Genomic DNA, 15,989 nt, shown 5'->3' with positions numbered 1-15,989 from the left:
TACAATAAGCTCTATCGTAACATGTAGCAGCGAGTCAGCGGAATGTATCAATTCTAATATTGAGCAGAATTGATTTCAGCCTGTTGATTTTTCCCTCCAGAACAGTGGAGGGCTCCTCGGGAAAATAAATTGGCCATCCCTGGTATAACGTAATACTAAAATCTCACAATTTATGAGAGAAAACTGTATTTTATAACGATGCTTCCGTGCATAAATCGAGAGAACTTCTTTTCATCAGACGACCCCTTTATCACCTATCCAAGGTGATCGGTGGTGTCCAACAGCTTAGAGCGGCACTGATGGGCAGAATGCGGCACTTTTATCACTTTTGGAATTGGGCAGCGGTGCACATGCTCAGTCTGACCTCCATTCTTGCCCTTTGGGGCTGCAGAGCGCTCTGCTTTTTCCAACAGCTCCATTGAGAATGAATGGATCAGTGGTCGGGCATCCAACCAGACGCTCCATTTTGTAACAGGGATAGAAATAGATGAGAAGATGCACTTAACTGTTTGGCCGCAGCAAGAGTGCATCGAGTGCCTGTGCTTGGTTTGAACAGTCATTCTGTGCTGACAGAGTCCCTTTAAGGCCTCAAACCTATTAGATAATTGTCAGCCCTACATTGTTTCTGGGCAGACAGTTACACAAGATTATGTCCCATTTCATGAAGATTGGCCTTTTACACGCCTGTTTTAGTGAAGGATTAGCTGGAAAAACCTGCGGCGCTGTTAAGCCTCTCCCCAAGAAGCTCCGCAAGGCTTCAAAATTTTGCCGGTACTGGTCAAGACTGGTGGACACATGGGAAAAGTCAAATTTTGGCAAAGTTGAACAATCTGCATTGTGTGTAATATTTTATGATACAATAAATGATTAGAAAAATGCAAGTTTTATTAATGAGAAAAAAACTGAACTTTGCAGAATTTGTTGGCGACATAGAAATATGTAAAAAATATAAAAGTGTAAAAATTTTTTTACAATTTTTGATGCTTACATTAAAAACTTGAGCAATTCCCCCAAAAATCATTAGAGCCATGAAATCAATACATATACAGATGAAACCAGAAGTTTCCATCCACTATATAAAGAGACACATCTGCATGTTTTTATCAATATCTGACATGAAATCAGAATAAACCTTTCCCGTTTTAGGTCAGTTAGGATTACCATCATTTTTGATATTTTCCAAATGCCAGAATAATGAGAGAGAGAATGTTTTAAGGCATTTTTATTACTTACTGCAAAGTCTTAACATTATTCTAATCACTAATCAGTGTGTATATTTGTTCACTACACAATAGAATCCCATAATTTCTGCCTATTCACATCTTAGTATTATGTATGATCAGGTTAGAGTGTATGGCTGCTGAGCCCTAGCATTTATGGGCGCCTCCCCCTGACCTTGGCTGTTTCTGGCTCTTAGACCCTGCTGGCACGCACTGCCGTCATGTCCGTGACTGCACTGCCGGCCTGCGGGTCAAATGCCAGAAGCCGCAGAGTCACATGTGGGGCGGGCACAGAATGTCTCGCGCCGTATACCAGCCAGAACACATACCGGAAAGTCAGGTGACACACTTTTTCTCTCCGGCTCGGTTCATGATTGGATTAGGCTCCCTATATAACATCTGGCTTTCCCCTCCCTGGCACGACCCCTGAGGAAGTGTTGATGAAACGCGCGTCGGGGTGGAGGGACGCGTGCTTACCCTGCCTAGAAGCTGCCATTCTAACCAGGTATTTCTTTCTCATGATGTGTTGAGCTGTTTTGTCTATTTGTGGACAGTGCCACTATTACACTATAGTTATTCTATGGGACCGTACCCAGCCTCTTTTATGTACCCAGTCTCCCCTGATAGATATACTAACATTATTAACCGCTATATACATTAGTTTCTTTGAGGCTGGAAACAATACGTTATCTTTATCTAAGCACTTTGCACTTTTTTGCTGGACAGTCGACTCTATATCATCATATGCACTGCCGCTTTACATTTTATAGGCGTATCTCAAACTCATCAGTGATAGTCTAGTGACCGTTATAATAGCATATGCATTTCTTTCTTTCTATTTTTGCCACATGAGCGGTTATTCAGATTGAAATCTTTTGTAGTGCATTTGTATAGTCACATTATTTCAGTAATGGGGTAATATATGGTTATTACTCTTGCTGCGCAGATATAGGGTACAGCATTTGTTTGTCCCTCACATTTGAGGCCCCTGGTATTTTAATTATTGTTATTTTATGTTCTAATAAAATTATATTGTTAATATTATTTGAAGTGTTCATGTTTTTGTTTATCCTACCAGGGTTCTGGTTATAGCAGAATCAATTTTTGATATATATAAAGTCAAAAGTTTACATACATTTCATTAGTATTTGGTACCATCACCCTTAAACTGAATGACTTGGGTCAAACTTTTGGGATATCCTTCCACAAACTTCTCACAATAGTTGGTCGGAATTTGGACCCATTCCTCCTGGCAAAACTGGGGTAACAGATCCAGGTTTGTAGGTCGCCTTGCTCGCAGCAAGTGTGCCCATAAATTTTCAATAGGATTGCAATCAGAGCTTTGTGATAGCCACGCCGAAACATTGACTTTGTTATTCTTAAGCCACTTTGTTCCCATTTTGTCAATATGCTTCGGGTCATTGTCCATTTGGAATACCCATTTCCGCCCAAGCTTTAACTTCCTGGCTGATGTCTTGAGATGTTGCTTCAGTATTGCCACATAATCTTCTTTTCTCATGGTGTCATCTATTTTGTGAAGTGAACCAGTCCCTCCTGCAGCAAATCAACCCCAGATCATGATGCTGCCACCCCCATGTTTCACAGTTGGGATGGTGTTCTTAGGCTTCCAAGCTTCTCCCTTTTTCCTCCAAACGTAGCGATGGTCATTATGCCAAAAAAGTTCAATTTTAGTTTCATCAGACCACAGACATGTCTCCAAAAATTAAGGTCTTTGTTCCTGTGTGCATTTGCAAACATTAATTTGGCTTTTTTATGTTTCTTTTGGAGTAACGGCTTCTTCCTGGCAGAGTGGCCTTTCAGCCCATGTTGATACAGTACTCGTTTCACTGTGGTTATTGACACAATCTTACCTGCTTCCGCCATCATCTTCACAAGGTCTCTTGCTTTTGTCCTTGGGTTGATATGCACGTGTCGGACCAAAGCACGTTCATCTCTGGGACACAGAACCCGTCTCCTTCCTGAGCGATAAGATGGCAGTACATTCCCATCTTGTTTGTACTTGCATATAATTGTTTGTACAGATGACCGAGGCACCGTCAGGTATCTTGAAATTGTATCTAAGGATGAGCCAGACTTGTGCAAGTCCACAATTCTCTTCCTGATATCTTCGCTAATTTCTTTAGACTTTCCCATGATACTACAGAAAAAAAAACTATTAGAAGCTTCCAAACACATTACATCATCATATGGGCAGTCCAGAATTGTTTAAAGGCATAGTAATCTTAGTGTGTGTAAACTTTTGACTTTGCAGTAAGTAATAAAAATGACTTAAACATTCTCTCTCTCTCATTATTCTGGCATTTGGCAAATTTTAAAAATGATGGTAATCCTAATTGACCTAAAACGGGAAAGGTTTATTCTGATTTCATGTCAGATATTGAGAAAAACATGCAGATGTGTCTTTTTATATAGTGTATGGAAACTTCTGGTTTCAACTGTATGTGTGTGTATGTATGTATATATGTTTATATTACACATACAGTTATGGCCGAAAGTGTTCACTCCCTTGAAATTGTTTCAGAAAATGAAGTATTTCTCCCAATTATTGCTGTTACACATGTTTTGCTATACACACTTTATTTTCTTTGTGTGTATTGCAACAACACAAAAAAGCAGAAAAAAAAGGCAAATTGGACATAATTTCACACACAGCCCCAAAAATGGTCTGAACAAAATTGTTGGCACCCTCAACTTTAATATTTGGTTGCTCACCCTTTGAAATAAAATAACTGCAATCAATCGCTTCCTATAACCATCAAGAAGCTTCTTACACCTCTCAGCTGGAATTTTGACCACTCTTCTTTTGTAAACTGCTCCATGTCTCTCATAGTTGCTGCTACTTCATACCTCTCCAGCGCTATGTTTCCATCCATTTCTGCGGGCTTCTTGAAGTATGTTTGGGGTCATTCTCCTGGAAGAACCATGACCTAGGACGCAAACCCAGCTTTCTGACACTGGGCACTACATTGCGACCCAAAATCCGTTGGTAATATTTTTCAACAATTTTGGTTCTCAAGTACTCAGACAGTTCTCTTCTCTTTCTGTACTCCATGCTTAGTGTGGCACACACAGACACAATGCAAAGATTGAGTCAACTTCTCCACTTTTTATCTGGTTTCAGGTGTGATTTTCATATTGCCCACACCTGTTACTTGCCACAGGTTAGTTTGAATGAGCATCACATGCTTGAAACAAAGTTGTTCACCCACAATTTTGGAAAGGTGCTATCAATTTTGTCCGGCCCATTTTTGGGGTTTTGTATGAAATGATGTCCAATTTGCCTTTTTTCCTTTTGTTTGTTTTTTTCTTTTGTTCCAATACACACAAAGAATATTAAACATGTGTATAACAAAACATGTGTAATTGCAATAATTTTCTGGGAGAAATACTTCATTTTCTGGAACAATTTTAAGATTGCCAACACTTTCGGCCGTGGCCATATATAGTAGCTGAGTACAGGTGGCTGCTGGGGCCCCTGATACCATTACTATGTGGCCCTTACACCTGATATACAGTGGTGGCCAAAAGTATTGGCACCCCTGCAATTCTGTCAGATAATACTCAGTTTCTTCCTGAAAATGATTGCAATCACAAATTCTTTGGTATTATTATCTTCATTTAATTTTCTTGCAAAGAAAAAACACAAAAGAGAATGAAACAACAATCAAATCAATGATCATTTCACACAAAACTCCAAAAATGGGCCAGACAAAAGTATTGGCACCTTCAGCCTAATACTTGGCTGCACAACCTTTAGCCAAAATAACTGCGAACAACCGCTTCCGGTAACCATCAATGAGTTTCTTACAATGCTCTGCTGGAATTGTAGACCATTCTTCTTTGGCAAGCTGCTCCAGGTCCCTGATATTTGAAGGGTGCCTTCTCCAAACTGCCATTTTGAGATCTCTGCACAGATGTTCCATGGGATTCAGGTCTGGACTCATTGCTGGCCACCTTAGAAGTCTCCAGTGCTTTCTCTCAAACCATTTTATAGTGCTTTTGGAAGTGTGTTTTGGGTCATTGTCCTGCTGGAAGACCCATGACCTATGAGGGAGACCCAGCTTTCTCACACTGGGCCCTACATTATGCTGCAAACTTTGTTGGTAGTCTTCAGACTTCATAATGCCATGCATACGGTCAAGCAGTCCAGTGCCAGAGGCAGCAAAGCAACCACAAAACATCAGGGAACTTCCGCCATGTTTGACTGTAGGGACCATGTTCTTTTCTTTGAATGCCTCTTTTTTTCCTGTGCACTCTATGTTGATGCTTTTTCCCAAAAACCTCTACTTTTGTCTCATCTGACCAGAGAACATTCTTCCAAAACGTTTTAGGCTTTCTCAGGTAAGTTTTGGCAAACTCCAGCCTGGCTTTTTTATGTCTCGGGGTAAGAAGTGGGGTCTTCCTGGGTATCCTACCATACAGTCCCTTTTCATTCAGACGCCGACGGATAGTACGGGTTGACACTGTTGTACCCTCGTACTGCAGGGCAGCTTGAACTTGTTTGGATGTTAGTCGAGGTTCTTTATCCACCATCCGCACAATCTTGCGTTGAAATCTCTTGTCAATTTTTCTTTTCCATCCACATCTAGATAGGTTAGCCACAGTGCCATGGGCTTTAAACTTCTTGATGACACTGCGCACGGAAGACACAGGAACATTCAGGTCTTTGGGGATGGACTTGTAGCCTTGAGATTGCTCATGCTTCCTCACAATTTGGTTTCTCAAGTCCTCAGACAGCTCTTTTGTCTTCTTTCTTTTCTCCATGCTCAATGTGGTACACACAAGGACACAGGACAGAGGCTGAGTCAACTTTACTCTGTTAGAACCCTCCTGTTAGCTTTTGCTATCTTGTGTTTTGCGGTCACGTGACTAGCTGCCTATATATTCCAGCTCCGCCCTTCTGGCTTTGCTGGACTTCAGTGTTTTTTGCCTGTCTCTCTAGCCAGGTGCTTCGGTGCCTATCTCTGTCTAGTTTGCTTGGTCCTCTGGACCTCTAGTACTTTTTGTTCAGTTTGTATTTTTGCTCTGCAACAACTTCTGTTAGGAGGTGTCCATTTTTTGTCCCAGTCCTTAGTTCTTTTAGGGACCCCTCCCTTTATTCTATAGGTCTCTGTTCAGACTAGCCGAGGATGAAGGCGGGTCTGTTCACAAGGAACAGGCTGCCCGCTACATCGTAGGGATTCAGCTTAGTCTTACTGTAGGGACAGCTTTTCCCTTGCTTTCCTTAGTTTATGTTGCAGATGATAACATAATCCATGTTAACTGGCTGCAAGTGTGATTTAGTTATTGCCAATTGTATCCAATTTGGCTTTAGGACAATTCTTTTTGTGTTTTTTCATTGAAGACAAATTAAATGAAGATAATAAGACCAAAGAATTTGTGATTGCAATCATTTTCAGGAAGAAACTGAGTATTATCTGACAGAATTGCAGGGGTGCCAATACTTTTGGCCACCACTGTATAGGAGCTGAGTACAGGCAGCTGCCGGGGCCCCTGATACCATTACTATGTGGCCCTTACACCTGATATATAGGAGCTGAGTACAGGCGGCTGCTGGGGCCCCTGATACCATTACTATGTGGCCCTTACACCTGATATATAGGAGCTGAGTACAGGCGGCTGCTGGGCCCTTGATACCATTACTATGTGGCCCTTACCCCTGATATATAGGAGCTGAGTACAGGCGGCTGCTGGGGCCCCTGATACCATTACTATGTGGCCCTTACCCCTGATATATAGGGGCTGAGTACAGGCGGCTGCTGGGGCCCCTGATACCATTACTATGTGGCCCTTACACCTGATATATAAGGGCTGAGTACAGGCGGCTGCTGGGCCCTTGATACCATTACTATGTGGCCCTTACACCTGATATATAGGAGCTGAGTACAGGCGGCTGCTGGGGCCCCTGATACCATTACTATGTGGCCCTTACCCCTGATATATAAGGACTGAGTACAGGCGGCTGCTGGGGCCCCTGACACCATTACTGTGTGGCCCTTACACCTGATATGAAAGGGCTGAGTACAGGCGGCTGCTGGGGGCCCTGATACCAGTACTATGTGGCCCTTACACCTGATATATAAGGGCTAAGTACAGGCGGCTGCTGGGGCCCCTGATACCATTGCTATGTGGCCCTTACACCTGATATATAAGGGCTGAGTACAGGCGGCTGCTGGGGCCCCTGATACCATTGCTATGTGGCCCTTACACCTGATATATAAGGGCTGAGTACAGGCGGCTGCTGGGGCCCCTGATACCATTACTGTGTGGCCCTTACACCTGATATATAAGGGCTGAGTACAGGCGGCTGCTGGGGCCCCTGATACCATTACTATGTGGCCCTTACACCTGATATATAGGAGCTGAGTACAGGCGGCTGCTGGGGCCCCTGATACCATTACTATGTGGCCCTTACACCTGATATATAGGAGCTGAGTACAGCGGGCTGCCGGGGCCCCTGATACCATTACACTGGTGCCTTGTTATTAGGTCAATTCCATTATAAAACATTGTATCCGTCATTGTTGAGCTCTGCTGGGACTGTGTATCCCGCCTGCATTGCATAATGGGGCCCCTGAATACTCTGCACATAAGGGCCCATAGCTCTAATTATGTTGTTTGCAATAGTCGCCCTCCTGCCACCCTGTAATATCGGGTCCCTGCCTGGTGTGGCCCCTATGACTTAATGTCCCCCTGTAAGTGCAGTACACCAGTTATCAGTCTACACGGCCAGGGTCCGGGACCCCTGTTGTTTTTGTTCTGGCTTTGTAATATATGCTCATTATCAGGGCGCCCTCTTCTCAGACATCCATCTAATCATCCGTCTGTCTCATCCATATTTGCCATATGGAGGTTTCCAGAAATAGGGCAGAACCTACTGGACTTCTGTGAAAGTTGACGAATCTGTTGAGCGCGGCTGAAGCCTCCTGGGAGCCGAGGTAAAATCAGTGGCCGTGGTAAAATTGTGGAGCGGTGGGGTCTGAAAAAGGAATCATGACTATAAGGACAACGTTTGCACAAAGTTATTTCTTTCGAGCCCAACAGCCACTGTGTAAACCTGACAAAAATGCCCCCATCTATACATCCATTCATCACTCTCATACTCTGTCTATGCAGGTATGTATCTCATCATTCTTCCTTACGGAGTTTCACATGGCCCAGTCGGGGCTTTGGTCCGAACTCCCCCACAAAACTGGATTCGGTAGTGTGACGAGGCCATAGGCTTAGTAGACTGCGCCTCCAGTAGGCGTACACACCTGATGCACGACAGAGGGCACATTCACTCTGTCTGGACCATTATAGTCTATGGCCACGTGAGATCATATGCCCGAATCCCGTTCAGGTAAAGGCTGCAGCAGGTGGCTGCTGCCTTCTGTGCCCCTCTCCTCCGCCACTGCCATTCCCCCCAACACTCAGAGCCACAGTGTATGTATATATATATATATATATATATATATATATATATATATACACTACTCAAAAAAATAAAGGGAACACTTAAACAACAGAATATAACTCCAAGTAAATCAAACTTCTGTGAAATCAAACTGTCCACTTAGGAAGCAACACTGATTGACAATCAATTTCACATGCTGATGTGCAAATGGAATAGACAATAGATGGAAATTATTGGCAATTATCAAAACACTCTCAATAAAGGAGTGGTTCTGCAGGTTGGGACCACAGACCACATCTCAGTACCAATGCTTTCTGGCTGATGTTTTGGTCACTTTTGAATGTTAGTTGTGCTCTCACACTAGTGGTAGCTTGAGATGGACTCTACAACCCACAGAAGTTGCTCAAGTAGTGCAGCTCTTCCAGGATGGCACATCAATGCGTGCTGTGGAAAGAAGGTTTGCTGTGTCTGTCAGCGTAGTGTCCAGAGGCTGGAGGCGCTACCAGGAGACAGGCCAGTACACCAGGAGACGTGGAGGGAGCCGTAGGAGGGCAACAACCCAGCAGCAGGACCACTACCTCCACCTTTGTGCAAGGAGGAACAGGAGGAGCACTGCCAGAGCCCTAAAAAATTACCTCCAGCTGACCACAAATGTGGATGTGTCTGCACAAACGGTTAGAAACCCACTCCATAACGGTGGTATGAGGGCCCGACGTCCACAGATGGGGGTTGTGCTCACAGCCCAACACCGTGCAGGACGCTTTGCATTTGCCACAGAACACCAGGATTGGCAAAGTCGCCACTGGCACCCTGTGCTCTTCACAGATGAAAGCCGGTTCACACTGAGCACATGTGACAGACGTGACAGAGTCTGGAGACGCCGTGGAGAGCGATCTGCTGCCTGCAACATCCTTCAGCATGACCGGTTTGGCAGTGGGTCAGTAATGGTGTGGGGTGGCATTTCTTTGGAGGGCCGCACAGCCCTCCACGTGCTCGCCAGAGGTAGCCTGACTGCCATTAGGTACCGAGATGAGATCCTCAGACCCCTTGTGAGACCATGTGCTGGTGCGGTTGGCCCTGGGTTCCTCCTAATGCAGGACAATGCCAGACCTCATGTGGCTGGAGTGTGTCAGCAGTTCCTGCAAGATGAAGGCATTGAGGTTATGGACTGGCCCGCCCGTTCCCCAGACCTGAATCCGATTGAGCACATCTGGGATATCATGTCTCGCTCCATCCACCAACGTCACGTTGCACCACAGACTGTCCAGGAGTTGGCGGATGCTTTAGTCCAGGTCTGGGAGGAGATCCCACAGGAGACCATCCGCAACCTCAGGACATTACATCAAAGTTGAATGAGCCTGTAGTGTGTTTTTCCACTTTAATTTTGGGGGTGACTCCAAATCCAGGCCTCCATTGGTTAATAAATGTGATTTCCATTGATGATTTTTATGTGATTTTGTTTTCAGCACATTCAGCTTTGTACAGAACACAGTATTCAATGAGAATATTTCATTCATTCAGATCTAGGATGTGTTATTTCAGTGTTCCCTTTATTTTTTTGAGCAGTGTATATATAAATATACCAGGATGGGGGATATTAACAGAATTGGGGGACATTACCCCTATAACAGTGTAAGCAGCAGACCCCCTCCCCCTTAACAGGGCATAATGACCACATTTTTTGCTTACATTTTTTTTCTATTTTCCTCCTCTAAAACCTAGGTACGTCTTATGGTCCGGTGCGTCTTATAGTCCGAAAAATACGGTATATGCATTCAGCATATATATACTACTAGCTATTGAACCCGTTCTACGCCCGGGTGGCGAGCATTTTTATTGGTATATGGTCTCCCATGCTGGTATGTGCTGCCCCCCTCCTTGTATTTGTGCTGCCCCCATCCTGTCCCCACCATCCAATCCTGGTATGCGTGGTACCCCTCACCCCCAATCCTGGTATGCGTGGCACCCCTCACCCCCAATCCTGGTATGCGTGGCACCCCTCACCCCCAATCCTGGTATACGTGGCACCCCTCATCCCTATCCTGGTATGTGTGGCACCCCTCATCCCTATCCTGGTATGTATGGTACCCCTCATCCCTATCCTGGTATGTATGGTACCCCTCATCACTATCCTGGTGTGTATGGTATCCCTCATCCTGGTATGCATGGTACCCCATCCCTCATCCCGGTATGCATGGCACTCCATCCCTCATCCCCAATCCCGGTATGCGTGGCACCCCTCATCCCCAATCCCGGAATGTGTGGCACCCCTCATCCCCAATCCCGGCATGCGTGGCACCCCTCATCCCCAATCCCGGCATGCGTGGCACCCCTCATCCCCAATCCTGGCATGCGTGGCATCCCTCATCCCCAATCCCGGCATGCGTGGCACCCCTCATCCTCAATCCTTGTATGTGTGGCACCCCTCATCCCCAATCCCGGTATGCGTGGCACCCCTCATCCCCAATCCCGGTATGCATGGTCCCCTCACCCCCCAATCCTGGTATGCGTGTTACCCCTCACCACCCAATCCTGGTATGCGTGGCACCCCTCACCCCCGCAATCCTGGTATGCGTGGCACCCCTCACCCCCCAAATCCGGGTATGCGTGGTACCCCTCACCGCCCAATCCTGGTATGTGTGGCACTCCTCACCCCCCAATCCTGGTATGTGTGGCACCCCTCACCGCCCAATGCTGGTATGCATGGTACCCCTCACCCCCAATCGTGGTATGTGTGTTATCCCTCACCCCCCAATCCTGGTATGCGTGGTACCCCTCACCCCACAATCCTGGTATGTGTGGTACCCCTCACCCCTCACCCCCAATCTTGGTATGTGTGTTACCCCTCACCCCCAATCTTGGTATGTGTGTTACCCCTCACCCCCAATCCTGGTATGTGTGGTACCCCTCACCCCCAATCCTGGTATGTGTGGTACCCCTCACCCCCCAATCCTGGTATGTGTGGTACCCCTCACCCCCCAGTCCTGATATATGCATGGTACCCCTCACCCCCCAGTCCTGATATATGCATGGTCCCCTCACCCCACAATCCTGTTATGTGTGGCCCCCTCATCCCTTTCACACTGTACACACATACACAAAAAAAAAAACAGTTATACTCACCTTTCTTCTCTGTACTGTAAATGTGTCTTCAGTAAAATGACGCCGGATAGCGCAATGCGCATGCGTCAATCTGACGCCTTCACTCCGCCCCCGGTCTCCAGCAAAGAGAGGCGCCGCAGCAACGCTCCTCCCGGTCAGGTAAATATGTAAGTATGGCGCCGGAGATCGCGGTATGCGTTCAGTGTCTACGCATCCCGCGATCTCCGGCGCCATACACCTCCTCTTACCTGTAACGGCTGGATGCCTGCTTCTCTCTGGAGCCAGGCTGCGCATCACGCATGCGCAGTTTATCGAATCTTCAGACAAAGACACGCATGCCGCCTTATATATACTATGGTAGATCGGCCCACTCAGTTGCACACAGAAGTAGCCACCGGAGCGCCGTCTCCTTAAGTCTCTCACTGGTTTATTTGTAGATGCTGCATAAGCCAGTGAGGAGTTAGCAAAAATAAATACGTGCTTTCTGACCTAAGGAAAAACAAAACATAACATACAGCCGTGTTGCTGTGGGGATCTGCCCGCTCAGGAGAACAACCATCCACTAGTTCAGCTTTTCCTTCTTAGGACACAAAGCGCTGGAGTTCCTCTCTACAGCCCTACTGAACACTGAATGCCTTAGAAGGACGACTATATACATCCTAGTCCCCACCCTGGGGTGGAGATATGGTGAATGACCTCCCAACCCGTTCTATGGTCGTTCACAAAAACCCAGCCCTTAAAATGGCCGATTAATCCCTCTCAACACATAGTATGCTGGTGTAAAACTTATGGGCTTCAAATCACTGAAGCTAATAGCCTCAGTGAAACATACCTCCCCTCCAGCACTTTGCCAGTGACTTTGTCACCATGTATATATAATCAGCATACTGTATATATATTATAAGCATACTCTATATATCCTTTTAAAAGCAGAAGTGTCAATAAATTATTTTTATCAGTTAACAAAATGCAGAGTAAAGTTTGATGGATGAACCAAGATCTCAGTAATAATAATTGTATTTTTTTTTTATTAATATTAGGATAGAAGGGAGGGACAAAACCAGGAACAGAATCAGTAGGCAAACTCATAGTCAGGAGGACAGCCGGGGTCAGATACCAGGTGATCAGTAACCGCCACGTCTGCGAGCAGTATGAATACCGCGGAGCCTGGTGACAGAGGTGATACTGAGATTGTCCGGGCAGAGATGTAACAGTCAGAAGGCCACCGGTAGATGGTGAAGGTCCTTCTGTACAGCTCCAGCAGTGATGGTGGATCTGCTGGACTTCAGGGCGCTGGATGCGGAGGTTTACCGTCTTTTAGATGTCTCTAGGGGAACGGTGACAACACGCAAATACGCGAGCAGCCCTGGATAATCCACGCCGGCAGGATGATAAGATCCGGCGGAAGATGGAACCTATGAGAAGAGAAGGAAATATAATGTAAGTGATGGGACTCCATATGACATGATACTACTGTGCGGTCACTGTGGCCGGACGCAGAGGAATCTCATCACACAGAGGTCAGGGATCATCGTCAGCCATCATACATGTGACAATCCCATCACCGACAGATGACATCTGCTCCACATGAATTATTCTCACTGACGACATCACACAACATGGAGATGACTCTCACACTTACCTCGTCTCTTTTTCCCCTTTTTCCCATTTTCTGATTTTTCGTTGTCAGCTGGAAATTCTGATCAGAAAGAAGAAAAAACAACAACTCACTAAAGACATATTGTTATGGGGTCTGCATTGTATCGCTCCTGTATATAGTACATAGATTGTTCTAGTCCTGTCCCCTATAGTCCTGACAATCTGGTATTACACAATAGGGCAGAATAAGTCCTATATACCGGACATGACCTAATATGAGGGGCATTAGATGTGTCACTAATATGGAGCAGTGAACGCCCTGTGTGCCGCCATATGGTGCATCCCTAATGAGCGATATTCTACTATAGGAGACGATATCTCATTATGATGGCGGAGGTTACTGGATGCAACAATGTATCACAGAATCCATGATAATACTGTACAAAATTACAGAAATGGAGACACAGTATGGGCCCATGGGCAAAGTAATTGGGTTCCTTGAAACATGGATAACATAGGAGACCCATTAAAGAAAAACTATGTGGAAATATTTCACCCTTGATGACAACATTCACATTGTTTGTGCTATAGACATGTACATACCTGACAATGGGGACGAGGATGGCAAGCTGGTTATAGCATCGTCTCTAGCAGATTCAGGAAAAGATCCTTTCTACCTGTTAGGAAGAAGAAAAACGTGTAAATCACAAGTAAATTCAGTATAAATGGGATTGTCTCACTAGAAGAACCCTGACTATAAGGCCTAATAGGACATATGAAAGTCATAGTGGGGAAGTCTCCTGCTCAAAACTACCTTCTATGGAAACAACTAGCAACAATGGCCGGCATGTAATACTACATATCTCCTGCAGTGTGGGCAAAACTAACATTGCCTGACCGGCAGCAATTATGGGTTGTTATCTCCAGCGGATTCTGAAGCCAATAGCCAATGACCGCTGATCATGGGGCGGTGGATGCTGCATTCAATATTATGGTATTTATGTCCTATATTTGGTATTGTGCACATATATTAGCCTGGAGCTCCCAATAATGACCCCATAATCTACTCACATATCTGAGATGTTTCTGCTGGATGCCGGGGTACACTCTGGAGGAAACTTGATAGCGGTGGTACAGAGCTAAAAAAGGACAAAAATAAGATATGAAATTCAATTTTTTACTTTTAGAGGTCTTTTTATGTATTCTGGATTTATTGATCACTTACTTTAGAAAGCCTTTTAGAGGATGTTGTAAAATTTTGGAAGAAAAGGCTCTCATTATCCTCACTTGTGTCCTTCTCCTCTGAGACAATAGGCTTGTTTGTATCAGCATGATCTACAAGACATAGGTAATGAAGTGTTATTAGCGGTTGTCAGTATAACACAGTCACCATTTATCACTACTATTAATGGGAACCGATTGTCACATATTATTGAAGACGAGACAAACAGCCGCTTAGTCTAGATGACGTCTTCTACTTACTGATAAATAAGCTGGTGTCCTCATCTGAAACAAGCCGAGGAATGTACTCCGGCTTCTGACTTAGAAGGTTTTCAAATTCTAAGTCACTCAGGAATGGATAACTCTTGATCTCAAATGCTCCTCCTGGAAAAAGAAAAACAAAAGTGATGCGGACATTGTTAGAGGCTGCTCCATATCTGAACAGTATATCTTAATCTTAAGTAATGACAAAACCGAAGGAAACAAACTGAAAGTTATATTATGGAGAACTAGAAATAGGCAAGCAGATAGAGAAGTGCTGATCCTCATGGACAGGAGCGAAGAGTCCTCGTTGTAAAAAGTGAATATTAATACTAATAAAGTATATCAGTTACCTGTCCCAAGTCTTTGTGCAGGATTTGTTCTGAGCAGGTCATTAATAAGGTCCTGAGCATCGGGGGGAGGAGCGCGATCCCAATCCCAAATTATGTCTCCTGTTATATAGAAAATTACAGAAAATAAAACCTCTGTTTTGGACTGTAAGATAAAGTAGAGGAAATAACTAAATTCATGTAACCAGTCAAAGCAATGATCGGATTATTCTACTTACCAGTGACAATATTTTTATAGAGCTCAGATAGGGAATCCCCATGAAATGGTACATATCCCACCAGAAACTCATGCAGGATGATTCCCATTGACCACCAGTCGGCAGGTCTTCCATAGCCTTTCTTCAGGATGATTTCTGGGGCCATGTAAAGCGGGGTGCCACAGTCCTGGAAACCAACAGAAGGTAGAAATGAGAATCGATGAAATTATTATTATGACAAGTTCTCGACATAAAAACTCAATGACAGAAGATAAAATATCAGTTGAAAAGTTCTCTAGAAATGAAGAACGTAGAGAAGAGACAATAGTGTGATGAGATTTGTAAAGAACCATCTAAGTTCCTGTAAGTGATGCCAACCTCATGGTCCTGGAACTCTCTGGCGATGTCCTCCAATGATTCCTTGTGGGTGTTGGTTTCTGGTATCATGACACCAACTTTTGAAATCCCAAAATCGGCGACTTTAATGTGTCCAGCCGGTGTAATCAGGAGGCTGTGAAAGAGAAGATGGTTTTAGGCTCACGGGCTGTGTGGTAATAAATGATAACTTTCCCCCCTTTATTAAACTATAGGGGGCACTTACTTCTCTGGCTTCAGGTCTCTA

The sequence above is a fragment of the Phyllobates terribilis genome, unplaced genomic scaffold, assembly GCF_046119375.1.
Source record: "Phyllobates terribilis strain yellow unplaced genomic scaffold, ASM4611937v1 Scaffold_19__1_contigs__length_20705806, whole genome shotgun sequence".
Taxonomy (NCBI): domain Eukaryota; kingdom Metazoa; phylum Chordata; class Amphibia; order Anura; family Dendrobatidae; genus Phyllobates; species Phyllobates terribilis.
This window is presented reverse-complemented; position numbering follows the sequence as displayed.